This window comes from Muntiacus reevesi, chromosome X (assembly GCF_963930625.1).
Source record: "Muntiacus reevesi chromosome X, mMunRee1.1, whole genome shotgun sequence".
Classification (NCBI taxonomy): Eukaryota; Metazoa; Chordata; class Mammalia; order Artiodactyla; family Cervidae; genus Muntiacus; species Muntiacus reevesi.
The window spans coordinates 76,222,150-76,238,785 of NC_089271.1; positions in this window are offsets into that span (position 1 = coordinate 76,222,150).

Sequence of the window (16,636 nt, forward strand, 5' to 3'; positions counted from 1 at the left end):
GGCACTTAAGAGCATAATTAACTTCTGCATTTTTCCTTCTCATGAGAAAAAGTTTATATAGATGTAGTGGGAAAAAACAAGTTGAGAGAACATCTCACAAGATGGCAGAATAGAAGGACACTTACCCTTCTTATGAAAGTGTTAGAAAACGTTGAAGGTGCATGCATATGGGCTAAGTTGCTCCAGTCGTGTCTGACTCTTGTGACCCTATGGACTGTAACCTGCCAGGCTCCTCTGTCCATATGATTCTCCAGGCAAGAATACTAGAGTGGGGAGCTGTCCTAAGATGGCAGAGGACTAGGATGGGGAGACCACTTTCTTCCCCACAAATTCACTGAAAGATCATTTGAACGCTGAGCAAATACCACAAAACAACTTCTGAACACTGGCAGAGGACACCAGGTACCCAGAAAGGCAGCCCATTGTCTTAAAAATGAGGTAGGACAAAATATAAAAGATAAAATGAGAGACAAACGAATTATGGACGGAGACCCTCCCAGGGAGGGAGTCGTAAAAGAGAAGAAGTTTCCAAACACCAGGAAACCCTCTCACCAGCGGGTCTCTGGGGAGTTTTGGAGTCTCAGAGTGCAACATAACTGGGAGGAAAAATAGATAAATAAAAACTACAGATTACACGCCTAACTGCAACTCCCAGCAGAGAAGTAGCCCAGATGCTCGCGTCCTCCACCAGCAAGCGGGAGCTGAACAGGGAGGTGCGGGATGCATTGCTTAGGGTAAGAACCAGGTCTGAATGCCCTGAGGGCAATATGAGGGAACTAATGTGAGATAGCAACCCAAACCATGGGGTAGCCAGAGAGAGAAAAAAAGAGAGAGAGAGAGAGAAAGAGAGAGAGAGAGAACTTTCCTGTGAAAAGCTCTAACCTAAGGCACCACCAGGCTGCTCACAGAACAAAGGACTGAGCGAATACCAGAGGAGAGCTAGCCGGCTATGGACTGGCCCATCCCCTATTGGAGGCAGGTAGGCGACAACCAGAACCAGAAGGCAAGGGGCAAACTCGGCCCCAGAGATGGCATCCTCTACCAAACTGTGAGCAGTCTTCCAGTTGCTAACCAAGGCTTCCTGGGATTCTGGACGGTTGACATCCACCAGGAGGGCTGCAGCCAGAGATCAGCTCCCCAGAGGAGACACACAGCACACCTGAGGTGAGATAGCGCTCCTGCTGCACACCCAGGAAACAGAGCAGCTGGGATGGGGGAGGTCATAAGATGCACCGCCCCACCTGGGGAGTGTGTGCTCACCAAACACCTGGTCGCCTGAGCTGCTCGGACCTGGGAAGGGCACAAAACACAGGCCCAACCGAGTCTGTGCCTTTGTGGAGTACCGAGAACCTGAATCTGAGTGGCTTAGACCTGGGAAGTGCACGCAACCCAGGGCTTGCTTTAGACAGTGCCCCTGCAGAGCAACCTAGAGCCTGAGCAGTGTTAACCAGGAAAGCACACACGCTGTGAATGGGGGCAAACCCAGTGTGGCCCAGACACTGTGAGTACTCCTCACACACGCCAGTGATATTTGTTTGCAGTGTTCCTCCCTCCCTGCAGTACAACTGAACAAGTGAGTCTAAATAAATGACCACCTTCACCCCCTTGTGTCAGGGCAGAGGTTAGATACTGAAGAGACTTGCAAACAGAGGAAGCCAAAATAAACAAAGAAGAGGGAACCGCTTTGGAAGTGACAGGTACAACAGATTAAAACCCTGTAGTTAGCACTGGCTACATTGGAAGGGGCCTATAGACCTTGAGAAGAAGCATAAGCTGGAAAAAGGAAATATCTGAAAATGAACTGACCCCACACTGCCCTCAACAGTTCCAGAGAAATTCTGAGATATATTTTACTATTATTATTTTTAAACTTTATTAAATTTTAAGTTCTTTATTACTCCTTTAATTTTAATTTTTTATTTTCATTTTTATTTTTTATTTATTTATTTTTCCTTTAGCCATGGACTTTATTGTTTGAATATTAACAACTATTATTCTATACTCATATTTTAATTTCTTACAAAACTCTACATTCCACATTGCTAGGTCTCTTCATTCTCCATTTTATGCCACATTTTCATGAAAAGGTATTTCCCTGAATCATAATCTGCCTGATTGTGTGTTTGTTGTTATGGTTGTTGTGGTGTAGTCACTAAGTTGTGACCCCGTGGATCATAGACCCCCAGGCCCTTTTGTCCATGGGGTTCTCTAGGCAAGAATACTGGAGTGGGTTGCCATTTCCTTCTCCAGGAATTTTTTATTTTCATTTTTAAAACCTACTATTACCATGAAGGAAGACCCTATTTTTAAAGCAAATTTCATATATATATATATATATATATATATATATATATATACACACACACACACACACACATAATAACTTTTGTGATTTTTTTTTTTTTTAATATTGTATTTTTGAGAGTCTAACCTCTACTCTAGATTCTTAATCTTTGCTTTTTGGTATTTGTTGTCAATTCTGTACCTTTAAGAATCCAATCTTTAGTACCCATTTTTACTTAGGAGTGTGATTACTGACTTGATTGCTCGCTCTCCTTTTCACTCTCCTTTTTCTTCCCCAGGTCACCTCTATCTCCTCCCTCCCCCTTCCCTTCTCTACTTAACTCTGTGAACCTATTCAGGTGTTCTGGGCTGTGGAGAACACTTAGGGAACTGAACACAGGCTAGATTGGTCTCTCTCCTTTTGACTCCACCTCCTCTCCTCCTGGTCACCTCTATCTCCTTCCTCCCTCTTCTCTTCTCTATGGAACTCCGTGAACCTCTCTGAATGTCCTAGACTGTGGAGAGCAAATAGGGAATTGATTACTGGCTAGATTGCTCTTTCCCCTTTTGATTCCCCCTCTTTTCCTCCTGGTCACTTCTATCTCCCTCCTCCTTCTTTTCTGCATGTAAATCTGTGAACCTCTCTGGGTATCCCTGACTGTGGCGAATCTTTTCACCATTAACCTAGATGTTTTATCATCTGTGCTGTATGGATGGAGATGTCTTGAGGCTATGGTAAGAATAAGACTGAAAGCCAGAGACACGAGACTTAAATCTAAAACTTGAGAACAACAGAAAACTCCTGACTCCAGGGAACATTAATTAACAAGAGCTCATCCAAAAGCCTCTATACCTACACTGAAACCAAGCTCCACCCAAGAGCCAACAAGTTTCAGAGCAAGACATACCACGAAAATTCTCCAACAATGCAGGAACATAACCCTGAGCACAAAAATACAGGTGGCCAAAAGTCACACCAAACCCGTAGACACCTCAAAACTCACTAATGGACACTTCATTGCACTCCAGAGAGAAGAGATACAGCTCCACCCACCAAAACACCGACACAAGCTTCCCTAATCAGGAAACCTTGACAAGCCACTCATCCAACCCCATCTACAGAGGGGAACCTTCACAATAAAGAAGAACTACAAACTTCCAGCATACTGAAAGGCTACCATAAACACAGCAACCTAAACAAGATGAAAAGGCAACGAAATATTCAGCAGGTAAAAATCATGATAAAAGCCCACCAAACCAAACAAAAGAGGAGGAGATAGGGAGTCTATTGGAGAAAGAATTCAGAATAATGATAGTGAAAATGATCCAAAATCTCGAAAACAAAATGCAGTTACAGATAAATAGTCTGGAGACAAGGCCTGAGAAGATGCAAGAAAAGTTTAACAAGGACCTAGAAGAAATAATAAAGAGTCAATCAATAATAAATAATGCAATAACTGAGATCAAAAGCACTATAGAAGGAACCAGAAGTAGGATAACTGAGGCAGAAGAGAGGATAAGTGAGCTGGAAGATGGAATGGTGGAAATAAATGAAGTAGAGAGGAAAAAAGAAAAAAGAATTAAGAGAAATGAGGACAAACTCAGAGACCTCTGGGACATTGTTAATGCCCCAACATTCGAGTCATTGTAGTCCCAGAAGAAGACAAAAAAAAGGCCATGAGAAAATATTTAAGGATATAATAGTTGAAAACTTCCCAAAATGGGGTAGGAAATGGCCACACAAGTCCAAGAAACCCAGAGAGTCCCAAACAGGATAAACCCAAGCTGAAACAACCCAAGACACATATTAATCAAATTAACAAAGATCAAACACAAAGAAAAAATATTAAAAGCAGCAAGGGAAAAGCAACAAATAACATTCAAGGGGATTCCCATAAGGATAACAACTGATCTTTCAATAGAAACTCTTCAGGCCAGAAGGGAATGGCAGGACATACTTAAAGTGATGAAAGAGAAAAACCTGCAACCCAGATTACTGTACCCAGCAAGGATCTCACTCAAATATGAAGGAGAAATCAAAAGCATTACAGACAAGCAAGCTGAGAAAATTCAGCACCACCAAACCAGTTCTTCAACAAGTGCTAAAGGATCTTCTCTATACAGGAAACAGGGTGTATAAACTCAAACCCAAAACAACAAAGTAAATGGCAATGAGATCATACTTATCAATAATTACCTTAAATGTAAATGGGTTGAATGCCCCAACCAAAAGACAAAGACTGGCTGAATGGATAAAAAAACAAGACCCCCAAATATGCTGTCTACAAGAGACCCCCCTCAAAACAAGGGACACTTACAGACTGAAAGTGAAGGGCTGGAAAAACGTATTTCACTCAAATGGAGACCAAAAGAAAGCAGGAGTAGCAATACTCAAATCAGATAAAATAGACTTTGAAATAAAGGCCGTGAAAAGAGACAAAGAAGAACATTACTTAATGACCAAAGGATCAATCCAAGAAGAAGTTATAATAATTATAAATATATATGCACCCAACATAGGAGCACTGCAATATGTAAGGAAAATGCTAACAAGTATGAAAGGGGAGATTAACAGTAACATGATAATAGTGGGAGATGTTAATACTCCACTCACACCTATGGATAGTTCAACTAAACAGAAAATGAACAAGGAAACACAAACTTTAAATGATATAATGGAAAAGTTATACTTAATTGTTATCTATAGGACATTTCATCCTAAAACAATGAACTTCAACTTTTTCTCAAGTGCATACGGAACCTTCTCCAGGATAGGTCACATCCTGGGCCATAAATCTAACCTTGATAAATTCAAAAAAAGTTGAAATCATCTCAAACATCTTTTCTGATCTCAATGCAGTGAAATTAGATGTTAACTACAGGGAAAAAAAGCTATTAAAAATACAAACACATGGAGGCTAAACAACACACTTTTGAATAACCAACAAATCACAGAAGAAATAAAAAAAATCAAAATATGCATAAAAAAGAATGAAAATTAAGACACAACAGACCCAAACCTATGAAATTCAGTGAAAGCAGTGCTAAGGGGAAGGTTCAGAGCAACACAAGCCTACCTCAAGAAACAGGAAAGAAATCAAATAAATAACCTAAGTCTACACCTAAAGCAACTAGAAAAAGAAGAAATGAAGCACCCCAGGGTTAGTAGAAGAAAAGAAATCATAAAAACTAGGGCAGAAATAAATGCAAAAGAAACAAAGGACACCATTTCCAAAATCAACAAAGCCTAAAGCTGATTCTTTGAGAGGATAAAAAAATAGACAAACCATTAGCCAGACTCATCAAGAAACAATAGGAGAAGAATCAAATCAACAAAATTAGAAATGAAAATGGAGAAATCACAACAGACATACAGAAATAAAAAAGATCAAAAGAGACTACTATCAGCAACTGTATGCCAATAAAATGGACAACCTGGAAGAAATGGACAAATATTTAGAAGAGTATAACTTTCCAAAACTGAAATAGGAAGAAACAAATTCTTAAGACACCCATCACAAGCACAGAAATTAAAACTGCAATCAGAAATCATTCAACAAACAAAAGCCCAGGACCAGATGGCTTCACAGAAGAATTCTACCAAAAATTTAGCGAAGAACTAACACCTATCCTACTCAAACTCTCCCAGAAATTTGCAGAGCAAGGTAAACTTCCAAACTCATTCTATAAGGCCACCATCAACCTAACACCAAAACCAGACGAAGATGCCACATAAAAAGAAAACTACAGGCCAATATCACTGATGAACATAGACGGAAAATCCTTAACAGGATTATAACAAACAGAATCCATCAGCATATTAAAAAGATCATACATCATGACCAAGTGGGCTTTATCCCAGGGATGCAAGGATTCTTCAATATCCACAAATCAATCAACATAATACACCACATTAACAAATTGAAAAATAAAAACCATATGATTATCTCAATAGATGCAGAGAAAGCCTTTGACAAAATTCAACATGCATTCATGATAAAAACCCTCCAGAAAGCAAGAATAGAAGAAACATGTCTCAACATAATAAAAGCTCTATACGACAAACCCACAGCAAACATTATCCTCAATGGTGAAAAATTGAAGGCATTTCCCCTAAAGTCAAGAATGAGACAAGGGTGTCCACTCTCACCACTACTATTCAACAGAGTTTTGGAAGTTTTGGCCACATTGATCAGAGCAGAAAAGAAAGAAAAGGAATCCAGATTGGAAAAGAAGAAGTAAAACTCTTAATGTTTGCAGATGGCATGATCCTCTACATAGAAAATCCTAAAGACTCCACCAGAAAATTACTAGAGCTAATCAATGAATATAGTAAAGTTTCAGAATATAAAATCAACACACATAAATCCCTTGCATTCCTATACACTAACAACGAGAAAACAGAAAGAGAAATTAAGGAAACAATTCCATTCACCATTGCAACGAAAAGAATAAAATACTTAGGAATATATCTACCTAAAGATATAAAAGATCTATATATAGAAAACTATAAAACACTGATGAAAGAAATCAAAGATAACACAAATAGATGGAGATATATACCATATTCATGGATTGGAAGAATCTGTATAGTCAAAATTAGTATATTACTCAAAGCAATCTATAGATTCAATGCAATCCCTATCAAGGTACCAACGGTATTTTTCAGAGAACTAGAACAAATAATTTCACAATTTGTATGGAAATACAGAAAACCTCGAATATACAAAGCAATCTTGAGAAAGAATGGAACTGGAGGAATCAACCTGCCTGACTTCAGTCTCTACTACAAAGCCACAGTCATCAAGACAGTATGGTACTGGCACAAAGACAGAAATATAGATCAATGGAACAAAATAGAAAGCCCAGAGATAAATCCACACACCTATGGACACCTTGTCTTCGACAAAGGAGGCAAGAATATACAATGGAGAAAAGACAATCTCTTTAACAAGTGGTACTGGGAAAACTGGTCAACCACTTGTAAAAGAATGAAACTAAAACATGTTCTAACACCATACACAAAAATAAACTCAAAATGGATTAAACATCTAAACGTAAGATCAGAAACTGTAAAACTCCCAGTGGAAAACATAGGCAAAACACTCTCTGACATAAATCACAGCAGGATCCTCTATGACCCACCTCCCTGAGTCTTGGAAATCAAAGTAAAAAAAAAAAAAAAAAAAAATGGCACCTAATTGAACTTAAAAGGTTGTGCACAACAAAGGAAACAATAAGCAAGAAGGAAAAATAGCCTTCAGAATGGGAGAAAATAATAGCAAACGAAGTAACAGACAAAGAATTAATCTCAAAAATGTATGAACAACTCCTGCATCTCATTTCCAGAAAAACAAACGACCCAATCAAAAAATGGGCCAAAGAACTAAACAGACACTTCTCCCAAGAAGACATACAGATGGCTAACAAACACATGAAAAGATGCTCAACATCACTCATTATCAGAAAAATGCAAATCAAAGCCACAATGAGGTACCATTACATGCCAGTCAGGATGGCTGCTATTCAAAAGTCTACAAGCAATAAATGCTGGAGAGGGTGTGGAGGAAAGGGAACCCTCTTACACTGTTGGTGGGAATGCAAACTAGTACAGCCACTAAGGAGAACAGTGTGGAGATTCCTTGAAATACTGGAAATAGAACTGCCATACGACCCAGCAATCCCACTGCTGGGCATACAAACCAAGGAAATCAGAATTGAAAGAGACACCTATACCCCAATGTTCATCGCAGCACTGTTTACAATAGCCAGGACATGGAAGCAACCTAGATGCCCATAGGCAGATGAATGGATAAGAGAGCCGTGGTACATATACACATTGGAATATTACTCAGCTATTAAAAAAAATTCATTTGAATCCGTTCTAATGAGGTGGATGAAAGTGGAGTCTATTATACAGAGTGAAGTAAGTCAGAAAAACACCAGTACAGTATATAAACGCATATATATGGAAATTAGAAAGATAGTAATGATGACCCTATATGCAAGGCAGCAAAAGAGAAACAGATGTAAAGAAGAGACTTTTGGACGATGTGGGAGAAGGCGAGGGTGGGATGATTTGAAAGAATAACATTGAAACACGTATGTTATCATATGTGCAATAGATTGCCAGTCCAGGTTCAATGCTTGAGACAGGGTGCTCACGGCTGGTGCAGTGGGATGACCCTGAGGGATGGGATAGGGAGGGAGGTGGGAGGGAGTGTCAGGATGGGGAACACATGTACACCCATGGCTGATTCATGTGAATGGGTAGCAAAAATCACCACAATATTGTAAAGTAATTAGCCCCCAATTAAAATTTAAAAATCATATTTGTAAAAAATAAAGCAAACAAAAACAAACAAAATAGTAGAGTGGATTGCCATGCACTCCTCCAGGGGATCTTCCCAACCTAAGGTTTTAACCCTTGTTTCCTCTGTTTAACCATCAACAAAAACAATTCTGGAAACTTCCAAAAAGTATACCCTACATCCAAATGCAAAAAAACCAAATAAGACAGTAGGAAGGGCACAATCTCAATAAAATCAAATCCCATTCCTGCCAGGTTTGTGACCCACAACCTGGAAAACAATTATACCACAGAAGTTCTCCCATTGGAGTGAAAATTTTTGAGCTCTTCATCAGGATTCTCAGCCTGGGAGTCTGGCAATGGGAGGAAGAGTTTCCAGAGAATCTGGTCTTGAAAGTTAGCAGGATTTGATCACAGAAATTACATAGGATTCTGGGACACAAAGATTCCATTTGTTGAGGGCACACACAAGGGCCCATGCACACCAGGACCCAGTGGAAAAAGCAATGACCCCAAAGAGATTGGGCCAGACCCACCAAGTGGTATTAGAGAGACTCCTAAAGAGGTGGAGGGCAGCTGGGGCTCAGTGCAGGGACAAAGTCACTCACAGCAGCAATTCTGGGGAGTACTCATTGACTTGAGCCCTCCCAGAGGTTGCCATTAGCCCTACCTCACTAACTATTGTCTCCAGTGCTGAAAAACCTCAAGTCAGACAACCAACAGGGTGTGGACACACAGCCCCACCCATCAGCAGACCAGTAGCTTTAAGTCTTACTGAACACAGACCTGCCAACCAGAGGCACAAGACCCAGTTTCACCCACCATCAGTCCCTCCCATCATGAAGCCTGCACAAACCTCTTAGATAACCTCATCTACAAAAGGGCAGAGAGCAGAAGCAACAAGAACTACAATCCAGCAGCCTGCAGAATGGAAACAACAATCACAGAAAGTTAGATAAAATAAAATGGTAGAATATTTTCCAAATGAAGGGACAAGATAAAACCTCAGAAAAATAGCTAAATGAAATGGAGATAGGCAGCATTCCAGAGAAAGAATCCAGGATAATGATAGTGAAGATGATCCTGGATCTCAGAGAAAGAACAGCGGCAAGGAATAAGAAGACATGTGAAATATTTAACAAATATCTAAAAGAACTAAAGAACAAATTAACAGAGATGAACAATACAATAACTGAAATGAAAAACAGACTACAAGGAATCAATAGAAGAATAACTGAGGCAGAAGAATGGATAAATGACCTGGAAGATGGAATGGTGAACATCACTGCTTTGGAAAAGGATAAGGAAAAACAGGATGAAAAGAAATGAAAGCAGCCTAACAGATTTCTGGGAGACACACCAACATTCACTATATAGGGGTCTCACAGAAAAAGGACATGAGAAAAATATATGAAGAGATAATAACTGAAAACTTCACTAACATGGTAAAAGAAATAGCTACCCAAATCCAGGAAGCACAGTGAATCACAGGCAGGATAAACCCAGGGAGGATCATGACAAGACACATGGTATTCAAACTGAAAAAAACTAAAGACAAAAAAATGGAAAAACCAACAAGTGAATAACAACAAATGATATACAAGGGAACTCCATAAAGCTATCAACTGATTTTCTTAGCAAAAACTGTGCAGGCAAGAAGGAAGTGGCAAAATATATTTAGAGTGGCAAAGGGAAAGAAACTACAACCTAGAATACTGTACTCAGCAAAGCTATCATTCAAATTTGAAGGAGAAATTAAAGTTTTACAGACAAATAAAAGATAAGAGAGTTCCTCACCACCAGAGCAGCTTTGCAACAAATGTTAAACGGACTTCTCTATGTAGAAAAGGCCACAACTAGAAACAACAAAATTATGAATGGGAAAGCTCACCAGTAACAGTAAGCACACAGTAAAGTTATGAAATAATCCTCACACAAATATGATATAAAAACCTTCAATTGTGAGACGAGGAGAACATTATGCAGGATATGGGAAATGCATTTGAAATCAAAAGACCAGCAACTTAAAACAATCTTGTTTATATATAGGCTGTCATATTTAAAATTCATGGTAATGGCAAACCAAAAATCTACAATAAATACACACACACACAAATAAGAGGAATCGAAACACAACACTAAAGTTAGTCATCAAATTAAAAGAGAAGAGAACAAAAGAGGAAGGGAAAAAAATACCTACAAAAACAAATCCAAAACAGTTAACAGAATGGCAACAAAAGCATGCTTATCAATGATTACCTTAAATGTAAACAGCAAGTGCTCCAACAAATCAACATAGACTAGCTGAATGGACCCCAAAACAAGGACCATATATATGCTATCTATGAGACCCACATCAAATCTAGAAACACATATGGACAGAAAGTGAGGGAATGGAAAAAGGTATTCCATGCTAACGGAAATTAAAGGAAATCTGGAGTAGAAAATCTCATATTAGACAGCATAGACTTTAAAATAAAGACTGTTGCAAGAGACGAGGAAAGATACTACACAATGATCAAAGGATCAATCCAAGAAGATATAGCAAATATAAATAAATATATGTGTACCCAACATAGGAGCACCTCAATATAAAAGACAAATGCTAACAGCCATAAAGGGAGAAATCAACAGTAACACAATAATAATGGGGGGCTTTAACACCTCACTTTCATCAGTGGACACAGATCATCTAGACAGAAAATTGATAAGGAACCATAGGCCTTAAGTGACACATTAAGCCAGATGACGTTAAATGATATTTATAGGACATGCCATGCAAAAAGAGGCAGAAAACACACTCTTCTCATGTGCTCATGGAACATTATCTAGGATTGACCATATGCTAGGCCACAAAGTGAGACTCAGTAAATATAAGAACTTTGAAAACATATCAAGCATGCTTTCTGACCATAACTTCATGAGATTAGAAATCAATCACAGGAAAAAAATAAAAAACTTTATAAAGCACAAACACGATAAAGAAGATGTGGTACATATATACAAGGGAATATTACTCAGCTATAGAAAGGAACAAAAATTGTGCCATTTGCAGATATGTGGGTGGACGTAGATACTCTCATACAGATTCAAGCTTGTCAGAAAGAGAAAAACATATAATATTATATCAGTTATGTGAGTCATCTAGAAAAATGGTATAGATGAACTTATTTGTGAAACAGAAATAGAGACACAGATGCAAAGAAGAAACATATGGATATCAAGGCGGAAGGTGGGTGGGATGAATTGGGAAATTGGGATTGACATATATACACTATTATATGTAAAATAACAAGTGAAAACTGACTGTATAGCATAAGGAACCCTACTCAATATTCTGTGCTGACCAACATGGGAAAGAAATCTTTAAAAGAGGGGGTATATGTATATATATAGCTGATTCACTTTGCTTACAGCAGAAACTAACATAGCATTGTAAATCAACTATACACCAATAAAAAATTAATACTAAAACAAAACCAAAAAACCTGACAAACACATGGAAGCTAAACAACATGCTACTAAAAATCAATGAATCACTAAAGAAATCAAAGAGGAAATAACAAAATACATAAGAGACAAATGAAAATGAAAGCAAAATGATCCAAAATGTATGGGATGCAGCAAAAGCAGTTCCAAGAGGGAAGTTTTAGCAACACAGTTATACCTCAGGAAACAAGAAAAATTTCAAATAAGCAAGCTAACCTTAGCAACTAGAAAAAGAAGAAAAACAACAACAGCGAAACACCCAAAGTTAGCAGAAGGTAAGAAATCATAAAGATCAGAGCAGAAATAAATAGAAATGAAGAAAACACTAGAAAAGATCAGTGAAGCTAAAGGCTGGCTCTTTGAAAATAAAAACACAACTGAAAACCTTCAGCTAGACTCGTCAAGAAAGAAAAATCAGAGATGAAAAAGAAGTTAACATGGACACCACAGAAAATAAAGGGATCTTAAGAGACCACTACAAGCAAGTATATGACAATAAAACAGACAAGATGGAAGAAATGGACAAATTCTTAGAAAGGTGCAATCTCCCAGGAAGGAACCAGGAAGAAATAGAAAATATGAACAGACCAATCACAAGTACTGAAACTGTGATTAAAAACTCTCAACAAACAAAAGTTCAGGACCAGGTGGCTTCACAGGCAAATTCTTCCAAATATTTAGAGAAAAGTTAATGCCTAAGATGTCCTTTTCGTTATAGGGAACTGGAATGCAAAAGTAGGAAGTCAAGAAACACCTAGAGTAACAGGCAAATTTGCCCTTGGAGTACAGATTGAAGCAGGGCAAAGGCTAATAGAGTCTTGCAAAGAGAATGCACTGGTTATAGAGAACACCCTCTCCAAAAACACAAGAAAAGACTCTACATGTGGACATCACCAGATGGCCAACAGAGAAATCAGACTGATTATATTCTTTGCAGCCAAAGATGAAGAAGCTCTATACATTCAGCAAAAATAAGAGCAGGAACTGACTGTGGCTCAGATCATGAACTCCTTATTGCCAAATTCATACTTAAATTGAAGAAAGTAGGGACAACCACTAGACAATTCAGATATGACTTAAATCAAATCACTTATGATTATACAGTGGAAGTGGGAAATAGATTTAAGGTGCTAGATCTGATAGACAGTGCCTGATGAACTGTGGAAAGAGGTTCGTGACATTGTACAGGAGACAAGGTTCAAGACCATCCCCATGAAAAGGAAATGCAAAAAAGGAAAATGGCTGTCTGAGAAGGCCTTACAAAAAGCTGTGAAAAGAAGGCAAGTGAAAAGAAAAGGAGAAAAGGAAAGATATATCCATTTGAATGCAATGTTCCAGAGAATAGCAAGGAGAGATAAGAAAGCCTTCCTCAGTGATCAATGCAAAGAAATAGAGGAAAACAAGGGGATGGGAAAGACTATCGATCTCTTCAAGAAAATTAGAGATACCAAGGGAACATTTCATGCAAAGATGGGCTCAATAAAGGACATAAATGGTATGGTCCTAACTGAAGCAGAAGATATTAAGAAGAGGTGGTAAGAATACACAGAAGAACTGTATGAAAAAGATCTTCATGACCCAGATAATCATGATGGTGTGATCACTCATCTAGAGCCAAATATCCTGGAATGTGAAGTCAAGTGGGACTTAGAAAACATCACTAAGAACAAAGCTAGTGGATGTGATGGAATTTCAGTTGAGCTATTTCACATCCTAAAAGATGATGCTATGAAAGTGCTGCACTCAATATACCAGCAAATTTGGAAAACTCAACAGTGGCCACAGGACTGGAAAAGGTCAGTTTTCATTCCAATCCCAAAGAAAAGGAATCCCAAAGAATGCTCAAATTACCACACAATTGCACTCATTCCACAGGCTAGAAAAGTAATGTTCAAAATTCTCCAAGCCAGACTTCAGCAATATGTGAACTGTGAACTTCCAGATGTTCAAGCTGGTTTTAGAAAAGGCAGAGGAACCAGAGATCAATTTGCCAACATCCACTAGATGATCAAAAAAGCAAAAGAGTTCCAGAGAAACATCTATTTTTGCTTTATTGATTATGCCATAGCCTTTGACTGTGTGGATCATAACAAACTGAGGAAAATTTTGAAAGAGATGGGAATACCAGGCCACCTGACCTGCCTCTTGAGAAACTTGTATGCAGGTCAGGAAGCAACTGTTAGAACTGGACATTGAACAACAGACTTGCTCCAAAAAGGAAAAGGAGTACATAAAGGCTGTACATTAAACACTCTGTTTACTTAACTTACATGCAGAGTACATCATGAGAAACACTGGACTGGAAGAAGCACAAGCTGGAATCAAGATTGTCAGGAGAAATATCAATACCTAAGATATGCAGATGACACCACCCTTATGGCAGAAAGTGAAGAAGAACTAAAGAGCCTCTTGATGAAATTGAAAGAGGAGAGTGAAAAAGTTGGATTAAAGCTCAACACTCAGAAAACTAAGATCCTGGCATCCAGTCCTGTCACTTCATGGCAAATAGATGGGGAAACAGTGGCTGACTTTTATTTTGGGCTCCAAAATCACTGCAGATGGTGAATGCAGCCATGAAATTAAAAGACGCTTACTCCTTGGGAGGAAAGTTATGAATAACCTAGAGAGCATATTAAAAAGCAGAGACAATACATTGCCAACTAAGATCTGTCTAGTCAAGGCTATGGTTTTTCCAGTAGTCATGTATGAATGTAAGAGTTGGACTGTGAAGAAAGTTGAGTGCCGAAGAATTGCTGCTTTTGAACCGTGGTGTTGAAGAAGACACTTGAGAGTCCCTTGGACTGCAAGGAGATCCAACCAGTCCATCCTAAAGGAGATCAGTCCTGGGTATCCTCTGGAAGGGCTGATGTTGAAGCTGAAACTCCAATACTTTGGCCACCTGATGCAAGGAGCTCACTCAACAAGACAAGGGTGTTCACTCTCACCACTACTGTTCAACATAGTTTTGGAAGTGTTTGCCACAGCAATCAGAGCAGGAAAAGAAATAAAAGAAATCCAGATAGGAAAGGAAGAAGAAAAACTCTCACTGTTTGCAGACGACATGATCCTCTACATAGAAAATCCTAAAGACTCTATCAGACACGTGCACCCCAATGCTCATCGCAGCACTGTTTATAATAGCCAGGACATGGAAGCCACCTAGATGCCCATCAGCAGACGAATGGATAAGGAAGCTGTGGTACGTATACACCATGGAACATTACTCAGCCATTAAAATGAATTTATTTGTATCAGTTCTAATGAGATGGATGAAACTGGAGCCCATTATACAGCGTGAAGTAAGCCAGAAAGATAAAGAACATTACAGCATACTAACACATATATATGGAATTTAGAAAGATGGTAATGACAACCCTATATGCAAAACAGAAAAAGAGACACAGATGTACAGAACAGACTTTCGGACTCTGTGGGAGAAGGCGAGGTTGGGATGTTTTGAGAGAACTGCATCAAAACATGTATATTATCTATAGCGAAATAGATCACCAGCCCAGGTTGGATGCATGAGACAAGTGCTCAGGCCTGGTGCATTGGGAAGACCCAGAGGGATTGGGTAGAGAGGGAGGTGGGAGGGAGGATCGGGATGGGGAATACGTGTAACTCCATGGCTGATTCATGTCAGTGTATGACAAAGCCCACTACAATATTGTAGAGCGGTTGGCCTCCAGTTAATAAAAATAAATGAAAAAAAAAAAAAAAAGAAATAGATAATCTCATACTTTTAAAGTAAAGTAGTATTATCATGTATATTCTTAATATATGTGTACGGGGTGTCTATGTGCATGTGTGTTTATCAGTGTGAAGTATGTAAGGAAGGAACATAATTGTAACAATGAACAGCTTGCTGTTTGTGTTTCATTAAGTCAAGATTAAAATCAATAGAGATAGATTTCAAAACTGCACTACATATTACAGTGAAAGAGGATCAACTTTGAAGTCCAAAATGCTGGGTCTTTGTCTATTCTGTATTCTCTTCTTTAGGCAAGATTCTCTCTTTGTAAAATGGAATTAGAATTCTGGTTCTGTAGGATTATTGTAGGGTTAAAATAATTCATATTAGGCACTATTATGATGCCTTTTACAATGTCAGTCACCAATAAACTTTGTTCTTCTGGAAAGAAAAAAAAAAGACTATCAGAAAATTACCAGAGCTAATCAATGAATACAGTAATACTGCAGGATATAAAATTAACATACAGAAATCCCTTGCATTCCTATATGCTAACAATGAGAAAATAGAAAGAGAAATTAAGGAAAAAATACCATTCACCATTGCAACAAAAAGAATAAAATACTTAGGAGTATATCTACCTAAAGAAACAAAAGATCTATATATAGAAAACTATAAAGCACCGATGAAAGAAATCAAAGAGGACACAAATAGATGGAGAATTATACCGTGTTCATGAATTGGAAGACTCAATATTGTGAAAATGGCTATACTACTCAAAGCAATCTATAGAGTCAATGCAATCCCTATCAAGCTTCCAATGGTATTCTTCACAGAACTAGAACAAATAATTTCACAATTTG